We start from the raw sequence: 15,381 nt of genomic DNA, 5'->3' as shown, positions 1-15,381 counted from the left end.
TTTGCATTGTGCAGAGCTAAAATGTATGCCACATTTGCAAGAAAAATCTTTACCGCCAAGGTTATTTTACTCGCTGAGAAAAACACTGATATGCTCGCTGACAGAGCTCCTGCTTCACGCTTTCAACACACTGTGGACTTGATGTCAGATAGGAACCGATTATCAAGTTGTAATCTTGTTTTGTGAAATTTTAAGTTCTTCACCCAGGGTGCTATCGCCTTTATAAAGTACTTTATTAATTGCTAATGTGTTAGTACTAATTAACAGGGTCAAAATCCATGAGACTGTTGTAAAATAATAACTCAGGAGATAGCTGCATGTGGCTTTTATGGCGGTGGTTTACATGCATCGTGACTTTCAAGTGATATTTAACAGATTAATATATATTTAGTCCACGATGATAAAAAAATTTGTAGTTGTCAGGAGACTGTTTAAGACTTTGCAGAACATTTGCCAGCTTGTGAGTCAGTGAGTGATGCTAACCTTTGGGGGTCGTCTCTGTTTACTGTGGTACTGTTTATATCTGTCACTTTGGATTGAGGTGTTTTATAGAACTCACAGCTTGATGTGCTGCAGCATCCTTCAGCTGGTATTATGGATGTTCTCAACAAGCAGCCAAACGATACGGACTTGCTTGATTATTTTGCCGTTGTTGTGCACTTGCGCGCTGCCTGATGATTCCTGTAGCATGTAGTTGGGGAATCCATCAAGCCTCTGGCAGAAAGAAGATTTCCACCAGGTTATTGCTGACTGTAAATAACAAGCTAATGTTCAAAGCTGACTTTCGTAGTCGTGATGTTCCACATACAAGCTTGAAATGTTTTACAAGTGATGGAGGGGGCGTGAGAGACATCTGCGGAGGCTTCCCTTAGCAGTATTTGGCAAAACTGTGAGCACAGTCTGTAGATCTTCAACTCTAACTAAACCAAAAGTGATCTTTTAATAAGATCTGGGAGAATATAGCGATATATTTTACCCAGAAGCACAGCATAACATGGACGTGCACAGGAGGGCTTCCTTGCAGATTCAGATTCATTCACGGTTGCCTGGGGTTTTGTTAATCTTCGTGTACCACAAAGAAGGATGCATGATGTGATTATGTTTTTTTTATTTTGTTTGTTTGAAGAGCTCAGGAAGAATCCAAATACATGTCTAATAGAATTCTCAATGCTCAAAGGAAAAGCATGTGAGCGTTTTGAAGTGCAGTAAATCTTAAGATGAATACCTCTTTCTATGTTTAGAAAAGCAATTTATCACTGTAACATTTACTCAATAGACACACCCAGTGTTGGCATGATTGATAATTGACATGATTCAGTTTTTAGGTGCTGTCAACTCGAAAATTGTGAATGGGCAGTTGTTTACCATGCGTAAAGACATTTTCAATCAAAGTCTTGAAAGTACAGTATTCTACAAGTTTCGCTTTCTCAGTTTCGCTTCAAAGGCAATCCAGAGGTTGTGTGCAAAGTTGCATGCGATGCCGGCTCATCTCCAGCTCTGTACGCTCAGTCTGTGTTGTAGGCGTCTACAGAATCAAGTCATCTCGGGGCCATGTTTTGTAGAAGATACCGTGTGGCTGAATTTTAGCACAGTGGGTTGGCTGAGCGTCTAACGTGGCCAGGGTAAAAGTGTAGACAGCAACCAGTTTATAGGCATTCGAATCTGGCAGGTTTTAGTCACAAGCAGCTATTGATCTGTAATTGTCCACATAGAAGTCTGAGAAGACAGTAACGTCAGGTGGCAGAAGACTTTGTGTGTGTACGGTGTGTGTGTATGTTTGGGTGTGTGCAGGGCTTGATGGGAAGATAGAATGAAAAGAAAACAAAGAACGGGACACTGTGTGATTGATTAACAGAAAGTTTATCTACCGGGCCAGCAAAGTGTAGCCCTAATGCACTCAGCCACACACAAAGGCCCCAATTCGAGATTGAAACTCACTCTTGAAAGCACCTAGACTTCCATTGTGGAGGAATAAACAGCCTCAATGTGGTCAGGGAGAACAGATCCTTTAATCTAGAGATACTTGAGTGCTGAACTGATTCTTTAGATCATAACAGATGAAAGAATAAGGGGCTCAGTCCCTGCTTCCCCGTATATTCCATGTGAATTAATGAAACAGAATTTGTATTTGTAAACAACAGACCATAAAGCTCTAATGACTTCAAAAAGTACATAAGGGGCCAAGGCAGTGACATCCTAGAGACCCACTCCTCCATATGGCCTTTGAGCGGTTTCCCCCCGGCTCACAGCAGACATGCCTCTCCACTCATCTGGCTTTGGTTTATTTCTCATTTTCAGATCTAATTTGGTTTAATTCAGGCTTACATAGGTTTAACCTGCAGATGAAAAATGCGGTCTGACACTTTATTTGGCTGCCACGGATGTGCTCTGGATAGCCAAGCTTTTTAATGAAGCGTTTCGAGGGCCCCGCAGCCCAGCATTACTGACATAGTCTGAACACTTGAGACAGATTGAGAGTCTGTAATAAGCTCTGCTGCACTGTGCTGCTCAGGACAGAATTGATGTGTAGAGATTTCACCTTTCAACATTACTCTGGTTTGGGCTTTAGTATTAAGCACTCCACTGTGCCAATGATGCTCCCAAAACAGGTGTTTACATCCTATTTCCTGTTCTGTCAATGATCTGTTTACCTTAGTAGCATTTGTCATTTAAGACACCTGATAATAAATTCCATCTCAAGCTAAGGCTGTAGACTCTGTGACAAATGTCAAGTGTCTGTTACGAATAAATGCAATATTTTGTATGCTTTGTATGGTTGTGGTTTTCTGCGTGAATGCGTATCAGCTTAGGAGCCTGTCTGGGTTTTGGCAGATGGAGCTGCAACATGTCAACTTTGAGGCTTTCATTGTCATTCGGTTGAATAAAACGGATGGTTGCTGTTACGATGGCTATATTGTGTGGTTCGTATTTAGAAAATCTAAACGTTGCGACCATTTTTATCTGGCATGCTGGGTAAGCAGACAGTATATTAAATATATGGTGCTTGCTTGTTGTCTCCTATACGTGACAGTTATGATGGTAATGAATTCCCCAAAAGAGAGACCAAAAAAATCGAGACAGAGTTTTCGTTCCATTAGCCTCATCCAGTCAGCTTTTTTTTTTTAAATATCAGAGAAGATCCATTTTATTCGACTTTCTAAAAGGCTGAAACAGGGGAACAGATTTAAAATAAATGATCGCTTTATCGGTTGTGAGAAATTTGAGCTTTTTTATAATAAGATAATACCAACTTCTTTATCAAAATCACCGATATCAATAAGCTTTCATTCAGTGTGTGAAAGACAGGCTGAATAATGATGTTAGTGTTGTTTGTGTCTACATGTATGTGTATATATTAGTCTTGTTTACATATCATATAATGAAGGAAAAAATAGGCACATTATGGGCCTCGATATCCATTTGAATAAGAGCCAAAGAAAATACAGCAGAAACAGTCATTTCAGCTTCAAGTTATGAACAAAGCCCTTTATGAGAAAATACTTTGAGACCCAAGAGCAATTGAAGCAAAAGCTGCTACTAAGTGGGGTGGTACTTGAGCTCTATGTTGCTGCATTGCCTCTTCATGGTGTTTTTTTATTGTCTGGTATCCAGTGAAAACTCTTTGCCAAATGATGCATCTGTAGTCGATGGTGATTTGCTCAAATTTGCTCCCTGCATGCCTTGAGGATGCTGATGTGCCACTAATGGGCTGTGCAACTGGCATAGTGTTCAAAGCCAGCGTGGTCTTTTGAAGTCAGCGTCTAGCCCCTTTGAATTGTTTGCTGTGACTGGGAGCATCAGGGAGACACGGCCTGATCAGAAGAACATGCCTAACCACTCAATTCTGCATCCACATGATATACTGTCTCGTGTGGATGGAGGAGCTCAGCTTGACCTCCGAGAAAAGCATTCCTCCTCTATGCGTGTCTGTCAAACACCTGCAGATTTTCCCGGGAAAATGCTTTAGAGTGAGTATATGAATGCCTTAATAGTTTTCTCTCTGAGAGAATTACTTTACTGGCACCAGTGCTAATGCATACCATGTAGTCTAATACATTAGTGGCAGCTATTTGGACCACGGCAGTAGAATGGATCTTTTATGGCTTTTATGATCTGACAATTTTATTATCTCACTCACTCTGGATAATATGGCGTGTGCCCTTTGATTCCCTTGACCTCAGGTTGGTGAAGTTATATACTCCTAGTTTCAGTGTTTAAATAGATTTAAGATGATACATTCAGTTTGTAAACCGACACTCTTCAAAGTTAATTTTTACATCTTTTGCTTTTAGCTCTGTTATCTGCAGAGCGAGCCGCAGCTTTGATAAAGTCCTCTCGCTGTCAGGGATTTTTAAAAAAAAGTTTATTATGAAGATCAAATGTTACTGTATTTTCAGTGTTTATCTAAACGGTTGCATGAAGCTCTTACCATCAGAGAGAAATCCTTTTTCTGCACGAATGAGGATTAAGCCTATCATCTTTATCTCTGCCCAAAGACCAAGGTGTTGCTTTACTCCTGGTAATTGCAGAATGATCACCTTAGTATCTGATGCAAGATGACTGAGAGTTTTCTGTACTGAGGGAGATTAATATTGAATTCTCCATTAATGTTCTGTCCCCACTTAGAGTCAAACGAATAATAAAAGAATAAATATAGCTCTACTCTACTCACAGAATTGATTGCATCTCACTCAGAAAGTAATGGATAAGCTGTTTGTGACGACTTAAGTACTTAAATCGCCGTGGCCGTTAATGCAGATTACAGAACTTATTAACAAGTAGCACCTTCTGCAATAATGCACCCTTGTCTTTATGGGCTCTACCTATTTCTGAGGCTTAAAACAATGTTAACTCTTTATGCACGACTAGAAAGCCCTCAATGTTTTTGAAGTTGGAAACTGACGTCTTCCATAACCAGGTGCTCTTTTACACATGCACCGAGCCCACCAATAAACACAGCCCACTGCACTCTGACACATGGACAGTAAGATATGATGCCCTCTGAATTCAGCTCTTTCTGGTCCTGTAGATACTGTAGTGCCACTCCATGCTTACTGTGCTGGAACAAGCTATCTTAATGACATGCTAATTGATTTAGTGTAGCGCAGATAGCGGTAGGCTGGCACACCGTGATAAAGCAAGAGTGGGTCGAGCTATTGGTTCAGAGGAGGACAGGAGACTCATCAAAGTCCAAGTAGTTCATTCGCTCTATTTGAAGACAATTTTACACCACGGCGCCCCATGCTGAAGCATGGAGACCTTTACCGTGGAGGTGCTTTGTCTGTGTATGTGTGTTTGCAGTGTTAGGAGTAAGCCGGGTCGTGTACTGCAAATTCAGACGACAACAAAAACAACAACAACAAAATCGTCGGCTGTGTTGTCACAAGAATGCTCATTACAGACGATAATTACGTAGTCTATCTGTGACCTGCAGAAAAGGATGGGAAACACTGTGACTACTCCACTGTCCTCTCACTCACTAGTGCTGATACTGAGCCATGAAGTCTGGAACACACAAATAACCTTGCTTAGCATTGCTTCTGTAACGAAGTGTGCGCCGATACTGCAAAAGAAACTTGTAAACACTTGGTTATGAAGTGGATGTGGACAGTAAAGCATCCAACTTGTAAAACAGTTGCATGCATTTGCATTGTATATAGCAAGTCTGAATTCTTAAAATCAGATGTTAATGGAATACATATTATTTAAGCAGTTCATTATCTCCTGCAACTCAGTGTAAGTATATACAGTACGTTCACTATATTTGGGGGGCATCTATATATATGGAGGTGGTGCGGGCCGTCTGCCAGTTGGAAGGTTGTTGGCTTGATGTCTAACTATCCTTGGGCAAGACAAAGGACCAGTTGTCCAAAATACATTCATCACAGCATGAGTGTGGCTTGTAATTAAAAGGGCTTTGAGTGTTGGTTTAGTGTAGAAAAGCACAATTTAAATACCAGTTCATCTACCAATTATATTTGGAGGAGGAGCATGCAAATTTTAAAAGTTCTGAGATGTAGCAAGGCATAATAGTCCATAATTAAATATAGCAAACACACCTTGCTTTGATACAGTAAGCAACATCATTACCCAACTACCAGAAGAAGAGAAAGATGGCTGATTTGTACTCAGTAAGCTAATCAATTTCAGCAGCTTAACTGTTTGTAGTTATCAGGTTGGTATGCTTTCTTTTTTTCGTATTAGCATACTTATGTATTATGTTCTATAAACAAAAGCATTGTCTTAAAAACTATCATGAAAGAAATAAAAGACGCTGGACATTGGTTGCTTGCACCATGTGGCAACATGTGAGTTAATGTACTGCAGCATTTAGTCGAGGGTTCAGACGCTGAAAGGCAAGAGCTAAGCACCTAACAATGTTCAACCTTCTTGTTCAAATATTTGTAGCTGCATGAGTTCACTGCTCTTTCGCCATTCACAGCTAGTCATTATCCACCATCCCATCAACAAACACGCTCTCACTGTGAGTATTGGGGTCCAGTTCTACAGGCAGCTGTGTGTCCGTTTCTGTATGAGCATCACATAAGCAGGCCTTCCCAGTGCTACCGATGTTGTAGGATTGGGGCTCGGTTCAGGGAGGAGGGTGGAGACCACCACAGTGATTACTTTAGCTGTTGCTGTGTGATTGCACAGTCTCTGGCATGTGATTAGGGGGAATGGGCCATATCTCTCACCATCTCAAAGGGGGATCAAATCAGCCTCAAAGCCTGGCTTCAGGCGGTGGTGCATTTGAAAGTCAATGTTTTATTTCTAAGCATAAATTACTTGATCAGGGCACTTTTTAGCCCAAGGTTGTATTCTGAAATAAGGTTTGCCACATTTAGAGAGATGGCAGAAGATCTAATGATTGCATATGTCATGTCACACGCGTCCCCATCGAGTCTATAGGTATAACAGAATTTCAAACTGAATCAACTGGCCTCACAAATAGTTTGCCTGTGTCTCAGTCGCTTGTCTTTTCTGGTGGATTCTGTTAAATAAACCTACATTTAAATCTTTTGCAAAGCAGGAGTATACACAAGGATATTCAAGATAAGACTAACAAGGTCATTTTTTTCAGCAATGGCCAATTGATTCGGTTAAGCGGAAAAGGGTGTCGGTGCTCTTCAAAGTTGTGTTAAAGGTTGACAGCGTGATTTAGTTCGAGTCATGCTGAGTTCGGTGGAGCTAATCCCTACAGTAAGCTTTCTTTGGGCAGCAGAAAGAAGGAAAGATGGAGAAAGCTATGGGTAGATCATGATGCGATGATGTCGTGCCTTTGAATATTGAAATTATCCAGGTGTGTGACTGTTGTTGAACATCTCCATAGTGGGGATGGACAGAGAAATCTGTTTCTGTGGGTCCTCAACCAGCAAAGCAAGAGGAGTGGTGCATGCTGTAACTCGACAGGGCTACAGAAATCAGTCTCAGCAACATGGTACAGAATGGTAAAATAGGTGATAGATAGAGCGGGAAGCTGCGTGAAGGCTCTGGGACCACAATTTGGATGGTGGAAGATTTTATGTGCTCACTGTTCTTGTCAACAAAAAAAAAAAATCCTAGATCTCAACATCCCATCTCACAGTTACCTGTTACGAAAAGTTTTACAACATTTTCTGTGAAATTTGTGATTTGTTTTGTGAATTGTGTGACTGCAGAGAAGTAAAAACAAAGGTTGATGAAGCTCCGTCACAGTGTGTTTATACAACATAAATATGCAAATGAGCAAATAATTAAGCAAAGCTGCCTATTTTTTTTATGTTTATAACAGCTTTGCATGTTAACAGTGCGACCCAAGCTTGAACCTTCTTCAGAGCTGTCTCCTCTTTGCCTTGTGCAACGTTCCTGGACCGGACACTATCCGCTGGCCTCCTGTATCCTCAGGCTGTCTAAAGTAATCAAAGGAGGGCAGCATTAATTGCTTGACCCTGGCAAGAAGCCAGGTGGTATGGGATGGGTCATCACCTGCCTAGGGAAAGGTTGCCCCTCATTTTTTTCATCGCCCATTCTTCCCCTCTTTCTTTCACTTCACCACCTGCCACAAGCAAACACCAGGAAGGTCTGGCTAGTTCTCTGTGGGGTACTGCAAAGTCACCCCAGCTAAACGCCCATCCTGTCTACCAAGCAACAGCCAACTATAAAAAGTAATAACCTTCCATCCAAAATAATAGTTAAAATTGGAATTGGGCATGCCCACTTTCCATGAACCTATTTCAGACAATGGCTCCAGTCCTATTACACAATGTCTGCCTCTGTACCCTGGCATAAACATCTTAGAGCGTGCTGTTCCAGGAAGGGTTGGGGTTTGTCTGACTTATGGCTGATGCATTCATCAAGCTCATGCCAAGCCAATATCACACTGTCAGAAGGGAGCATGTGGCATTCTATCACCATGAGAGGCTGTGACAGAACAAGTCCTTTTCCATTACGCTCTCTCAGGGCAATCTCTGATATTGCCTTTCTGCTGCTCCATAATGCTGTTTATTTCAGTTGTTTGCACTGGTAGAATCCACTCGGCTTCTTTTCCCTTGCTCGGGCCTAATCAGTGTGAACCTCGTCGAATTTCGCTCTTGAAGAGTATAGAGCTCTCAAAATTGTTCTGTTGTGCCAACATTTTAATGTGGATTCTGAACTATATATCAGTTTTAAATAAGTAAAAAAGACTAAATTTGATCTGCAACACCCATCTGTGCAGTTCAAGGCTGAGTATTCATTACTGTTTTTAACTGTCTAAACTCCTCTTTCTCATTTACTCGGCTGACAAAGGATCTTTTCCTTCCTCGTCACAGATGTAATAGAGAGCATTTGATGTGCCCAACCTTTTCCCATCACTGTATTCTCTATGTTTCCTATTTTTCATTCAGTGGAGGCTGTTAAGAAGCTGTCGTCCTGTAGAGTGGTCCCCAGTACACTCCTGTGTTCTCCTCGCCTGAAGCACTGAATTACTATTTATGTGCTGAACTTTGACAGTACACCAGAGTCTGTCCCTGCTCAACCAGCATAACTAAAGCGGCGTAGCTATGATGTTTTTTTTTTTTTACTTGTCTTCTGCTTTCATGACTTCCTCTTCGCTGAATAAAAGGTGGGCTGGAGTGGTTGTGGGGGGGGTAGTGTGTGAAAGCATCCCATTGGACTCCTTAACAACGGATTTGGCTTGCACATGCTGCACAATCAAGACAGAAATCTCTGCTTTGATTCACCTTCAGCTTTCTCCTAATGCATTATTTATTACCGATGTCCAACACGAGCATGTTTCTGCAACAAATAAATTAGGTTTGCAGCTACTTTTTTAATCACTCCTAACAGTCTCTCCTGACTGCTGAAATGAAAATGTACCTCTTCGTGAAGTCATCGGATTAGATTTGTTCACAGTTAGGGGATGAAAAGCACACTCACTTGGTAATGTGAACACCACAGACAGAGTTTTTTCATAAAAGCTTTGATGGACCTCAAATCTAATCTGGAGGATACAGAGCCAAAGTATTCTAGCAAATCTGGTACAATTTTCTGCCTTTGATGCGCAGTAATTCTACTTTCTCATCCGAAGAGGGCAAACCTCAAACTGAGCAGACGAGATTTTCTCAGAGAATGAGGTTATGCTGCAGACATTCATTCTCCAATGGGAACTCTATTGATTATCTTGCATATCTGTCTGGCTATGAGATTTCTCAGCACTTTCATGCCAGAGTTTTCTGTCAGATATCTGTCCTTCCTCGTAGAAAATTCAGTGTTATAAAAGCGTTGTAAGTTAAATGTCGAATCTCTTTTCTTCGGTGCTGAGACAGACTGCTGCTACATTGCACGGTCACTTTTTAGCTAGCTGCTGTAAAAATTGTTTGAAATGTTACAAAAATAAAAAGCCGATGATGGGTTTTTTTACACTGCAGCATTAAAGGCAGTAAAAGAATCACTGAGAAATCCATATAGCGTATATGTGTTACATTACATCAAAGGAGCGAACCTTTAAATTATGTTTGACAATGAATTCCTTTACATACACCCAGCAGATTTTGTAAAAATGCTTCTTTTTTAACTTTTAAAGAGGTTTTTTTGTTGTTGTTTTTTTACTTTTAAAGAATGTAAGTAACATTTTGGTCCGTTGGGAAATGCTACAGGCAGTAACAAGCTTTAGATGAAACGGATTCATGGTGACAAACAATATATATATAATCTACTGAGTAACATGTAATAATGAGGTCTCTGAGTATGCTGATAATGATATCAATTATACTGAGAACTGAAATTGTTAATAATTAGAAGTGTCTGTAGTACTCATAGTCAGCCGGTAAAAAAGTCTGTTATCAAGCTGATATGTTGATACCTACATTATATTGTGACAAATATCAGTGTGGGGTGTTAAGTGTTATCAGCCGGGTGCCCGTGTCTAATATTGTTGCTTAAGTGCAGCGAAGATTCTTATCAGCACCTGTGCTGTTGTTTGGGAACTGAGCTTATATCAGAGATAGTCAGGCAAAAGGTCTGAATGGTGTAGTTCAAAGCATTACAGGCATTAAATGTGCTGTCACATTCACAGCCAAGCTCTTATACTGAGACGCTGTCCTCTCTTCCTGTATATCATTAAACAAGACTGGGCGTAATGAAGATAGGCAGACTGTCTGAGGCATGACCTTCAGAACACACAGAGCGCACTCGAACCTGCTCTGCTCTCCAAACACGCTGTTTTAGAAGTGGTCTGCTCTCCGTCTCTCACACATCCTCTTTGCATCTAATATCCTCTGATGTTTTCATAGCACACTGTTTATATAACACTGGCTCCAGACTGTAGAAAACAATTTACACAAGCCTCGTTTTAAAAAAAGAAAAACTACAAACTGCAAAATAATTACCCACTTTGTGTTTGCCGCTGTTGAGGCAAACTGAATGACATTAAAGTACGAGCACCGGGTAGCTTTAGCACAGCCACTTTTCATCCTCTTCTGACAGAGAGACTGAGGGGGATCTCTAGAAGGCTTTGAGGTTTTTTTGTGCTGTTTGAGTCCTTTCAACATGACCTGATCAGACCCCATTCATGCTCTCTCCCTTCATCAGCCAGAGGTTGGACCGTACCCAGATTGAGCCTGTCTCATAATCACAGAGACTTCAGGGATACTATTGTCTAAACATGCTGCCAACAGAGGGCTCATTGGCTGCTCGTGATTTGGTTTTAGCAGCGAGAAGTTTTTTTCTTTCTCTTTTAATGGCGCTAACAAAGACGTCATTCAGGATTAGGTGTAAGTATAGCCTTTACCTGAATGTACAGTATGTTCGTGCACATATGCATAATTATATACAATCCAGCCAGCTGTATTGCATTATACGACATTCATCGACATCGTACTGCAATACGAGCCGATTCTAAAATGGTCCAAGCATAGTGCAGCATCAATTTGAGTCATACCAACAAATCGTTTTTTGTTGTTGTGTTTTTTTCTCTTTTTTCGGGGTGATACTGAGCCTGTGCATCGTAGGCCTGCGAGGGCTGCAGCTGACAGCTTTGTGGTTTCTTCTGACAAAGGAGACTTATTTATGTCTCTCATCCTCTGTGCAGCCTCTCTGAAGGCCCATGCTACAAACCACAGAGGCTGCACAGCTCTTGACAGAGTATCTCACTACAAAGCCCTCACACTCATTTTTGACTGGCAGCAGCCAACCTTCAATTTCCCTGTCTCTATTGCCATGAAATCTGGCTCTTAGCAGGTTCTTGACATGTTTGATGTCTGGATTTTATGGTTGTGTTATGACTCTGCAACTAATCGGTGCCCTTGGATTTAGTAACGGCTCTCTGGATCATCGGGAGGGGGGGTTTCCTTTAATTTGACATTATATATTTTTCTTTATTTTTGTTCACTTCAAAGGTTTGACTTTAAAGCAAGGGCACCGCATGTTTTTACTTTTGTAGAGTCAGTAAGTATTGCCAGGTTTATTCTAATATTTGATAAATTATTTCATATTCCAGTAATAAATGAGTCAAAAAGGCTCCTAGACGACACACTGAATGACTTAAGTGTAATAAAATTTGTCTCACCACCATACCTCAGTCTACCATTCATCTTGGGGTTGCAATTCCAGGAGGAGTTTTGAGAAGAAAATTAAAAAGAAAATTAAAAGAATTTCAATTAAGTGATTTGCTGAATTGGAGGGAAAACGTCAGTGATGTGGAAAAGGCTTTTAATCTTGGTGAGCCACCTCTTGTTCCATTAAGCTCATATCCCCTGCTTATCTCACTAATCATTCTTTCCAATGCCAGCAGTCTTGGCGATTTTTAATGAACCCATTATGTCCTGATTCAGTCCACCAGGACTGGCAGGCACACCGCACGCTCATGAAGTGGGCTGGAAACAATCAAAGTACAATCAGGCTCTTGGAATGATGCTATGGCCCTGTTAGAGATGGATCAACAGTAGAGCAGAGCGAGGCAGATATATCATTTGGCCTGTCACAGACATATATCAGTATCGGTGAAGTTTTATGTGCCTATAAGAGTTTGTGTTTTTTCTGCCTGCTGGAGGAAGAATGGCCTCAGAGTCGAACTGTTTACATCATTACAACGTTGCTACTTGACGACTGACACTTCCAGAGAGGCTGCGGTGAATCATCTCTGTGAGAGAAACTCCTACCACCCTTAACTATATAACAACAGTTTAATGTGTCATAGATATGAGCAGGAGATATGAGGAGTCCCGTACTGTAGATGATGATGATGATGAATAAATGGTATAAATGGACAGCCTTTGTCCAGCGTTACTGCTCTTTTTGAATTATTTTTTAATTCCAGGACTCTTTTCAGACTTTACTGTTGTTCACAATTCTGTTTATTTATCTCGTACTGGCCTCAGTCTAAAACTAGCAGTTTTGGCCTATCTCTCTTAAAGGCCAGCAGCCAGCTTTCTTCTGCCTAACCCGCAAACAGAAGATTTGAACAGGAGGTGAGTGGGACTGCTGTGCTCACAGCCAGAGCTGTTTTCCCCGAACATATTGAGAACATTCCCTTTCTTTGACACCATTCAGATCCAAGAGTGGAAATAACTAAATAAATAATAAATCTGAGTATTTAGAGCGGGGCTTACTTAGGGATTATTTGTACATAAGCTAACCTTGTTATTTGAAACTTTGACTATGTATAGTATGAAAATCCATTATTGCAACAGTATATATCCATCCTCTCATGCAAGAGGTGGGGTATACTCTCTACAGTTTGACAATCTGTGCAGGGGACACGCAAAGAAACAAACAACCATTCACACCTTTGGCCAGTTTTAACTGGTTAATCTATCACGCATGTCTCTGGACTCTTGGAGGGAACCCATGCAGGCAGAAAGGCACCAACACACCACTCTACTTCCCTAGTAATACAGATAAGAAAGAAAATATTGAGAAACATCATATGACTACTTTAATAATGCCCTTTTCTGTGCAGTCTAAACTACTGATTTTATCTTGTGTTGTGTGCTCCCGTGTGGGACACACAATGCTTCAGCCATCCATCTGCATTACAACATCTAAAGATACATTGTGTTTAGATTTTCCAAGTCTTGTCTCACCGGACAGCTCGTGTGGTAAATGTCCTTTTTCTTTATGTTGTTTGGATGCGGATTTGACATGTTTGCTCTGATTTGTATATGTCAAACTTAAAAGGCTTTGGATGACACACACGCAGGGCCACTCAGCTGTTTGCTGTGTGTGTTGGCTTAAATCTCAATAAATATTTTCACGTTTTATTAAAATACGGTTTTATTCAGGTTTTCCAGGGGTTGGCTTACAGGAAGTCTCGTCACTTCTCACTCCTCGTTTCTCCAGAAGCTATTTTAATCACAGAGTCTGTATATAACTGCATGCATAATGTGTAGATACAGGTTTCTGACACATCTTGAACAATACCTTTATGTTGTTGCTTATGAAACAGAGTAGTCTGGGCCTTGTTTCATATTATGTAAGCTGTAAAATATTTAACCATAATTTGAAAGGCCATAAAATCTTTGCTTAAATATTAACAAGCATTGTCAATACTGTTAGAATTTTAATTCCATGAGTTTCATGCTTAATAAATAGTCAGGTTTTAAGTAACAAAAAAACATCTATAGCTACACCCAAATTTGTTATTTTGCTAGTAAAGTCATGAATCAAATTGCAATTAAAAGTGTGGCGTCTGTTGTGTGCCAATAGAAAAAGTACCAAATGTTTGGTCAAATTTTTAGGTTCCATTACTAATTGGGAAAAGCCAGACATTTGGAAAATATATATCATCATCAAGTGTCCTTCAATGTAAAATAAATGGAAATGTTAGGCTTCAGAATATATATTTTACCCTTTAGGTTTGGAGAAGTGATGCTAATTTACGGCTCCTGTTCGACACAAACACCCTCTTTTCCTTTTCGAATCAAAGGGCTCGAGACCATATTACACTGGATAATTTATTTGTTGATGCAAAAATTAGGTCTGATAAAGCCTCTAATTGCTACAAATGTTTAAAAGTAATTGCGTGTACAGTGGTGCACTGAAATCGTTATTTGCTGTACCACCGATATGGTTTCCAAGTTGATAGAGTGTGTTGCTGTGCCCTTTGTCATTATGCACGCTACCCAATCGATTCTCCACTATCCCATCCAATCGGGTAACTTGACTTTTATTCATAATTAAACCTATCTAGATGCAAATCAGGGAAAGTCAGAGGGCATCTTGTGCTATATGCATATCAAGCCTTACTATCCAAAGATACTTGGACAATTTATTATTTTTATTTATTTATCTAAAGTAATGAAATATGCACATTTCCATGTGCATTAAAGCTCATTTACCTCATTGTTGAGAGATCAATCAATTATAAGTCATTAAGACTGACTGTAAATCGTAAATGTTAATGTGATTACTTGTTTGTGTTAATGTTATGGTTTTCCTCCCCATTTCCATATTAACTTCTGTTCTTTGTCAGTGACTTTCTCTGTGCTAATAGCGCTGTCCCCATTAATCAACCCACGGATAAATATTATAGGTGTTAACTATGTTTTGACCCCTCTCTTGTGTCTCAGAATGACAATTTACCCCATCAGCCCTACATCACTTAATATGCAGGAAAAACCTTTGAATTGGAGACAAAATATTGTTGCATTTTCCTGTGCCAACCTTAATTACGTGTGATGTGTCTGAAAAAAGGAATATACCAATACATCTCAGTAGAGGCTCCCAAAGTTTTCATTTCCCCCATGCAAGGGAAGCTGTAATATCAGCTTTAGCCATCTTTCAAAGGCTGACATATTTGAGCTCAAATAGAACAGGTCTATCGGTGAACAGATAGGTAATGTTAACATGATATGAATATGATGACATTTTTAAAAAGATACATAATGCATTTTTGCTCGCAGCAGAGCTCACATCATTCGTTTA

General features: G+C 40.2%; 1 protein-coding gene across 1 annotated transcript in view; it reads left to right on the top strand.

Annotated features, from left to right (window-relative positions):
• The window catches only part of macrod2 (mono-ADP ribosylhydrolase 2), a 493,575-nt gene that overhangs the window by 408,212 nt on the left and 69,982 nt on the right, over positions 1-15,381 (top strand). The gene's annotated exons all lie outside the window — the stretch shown is intronic.

This window comes from Copadichromis virginalis, linkage group LG13 (assembly GCF_057382275.1).
Source record: "Copadichromis virginalis isolate Kocher_CV1m ecotype Utaka linkage group LG13, C_Virginalis_male_GT1.1, whole genome shotgun sequence".
NCBI classification, from domain to species: Eukaryota; Metazoa; Chordata; class Actinopteri; order Cichliformes; family Cichlidae; genus Copadichromis; species Copadichromis virginalis.
The sequence above is the reverse complement of the archived record's forward strand: the minus strand, read 5'-3'. Positions and strand labels throughout refer to the sequence as shown.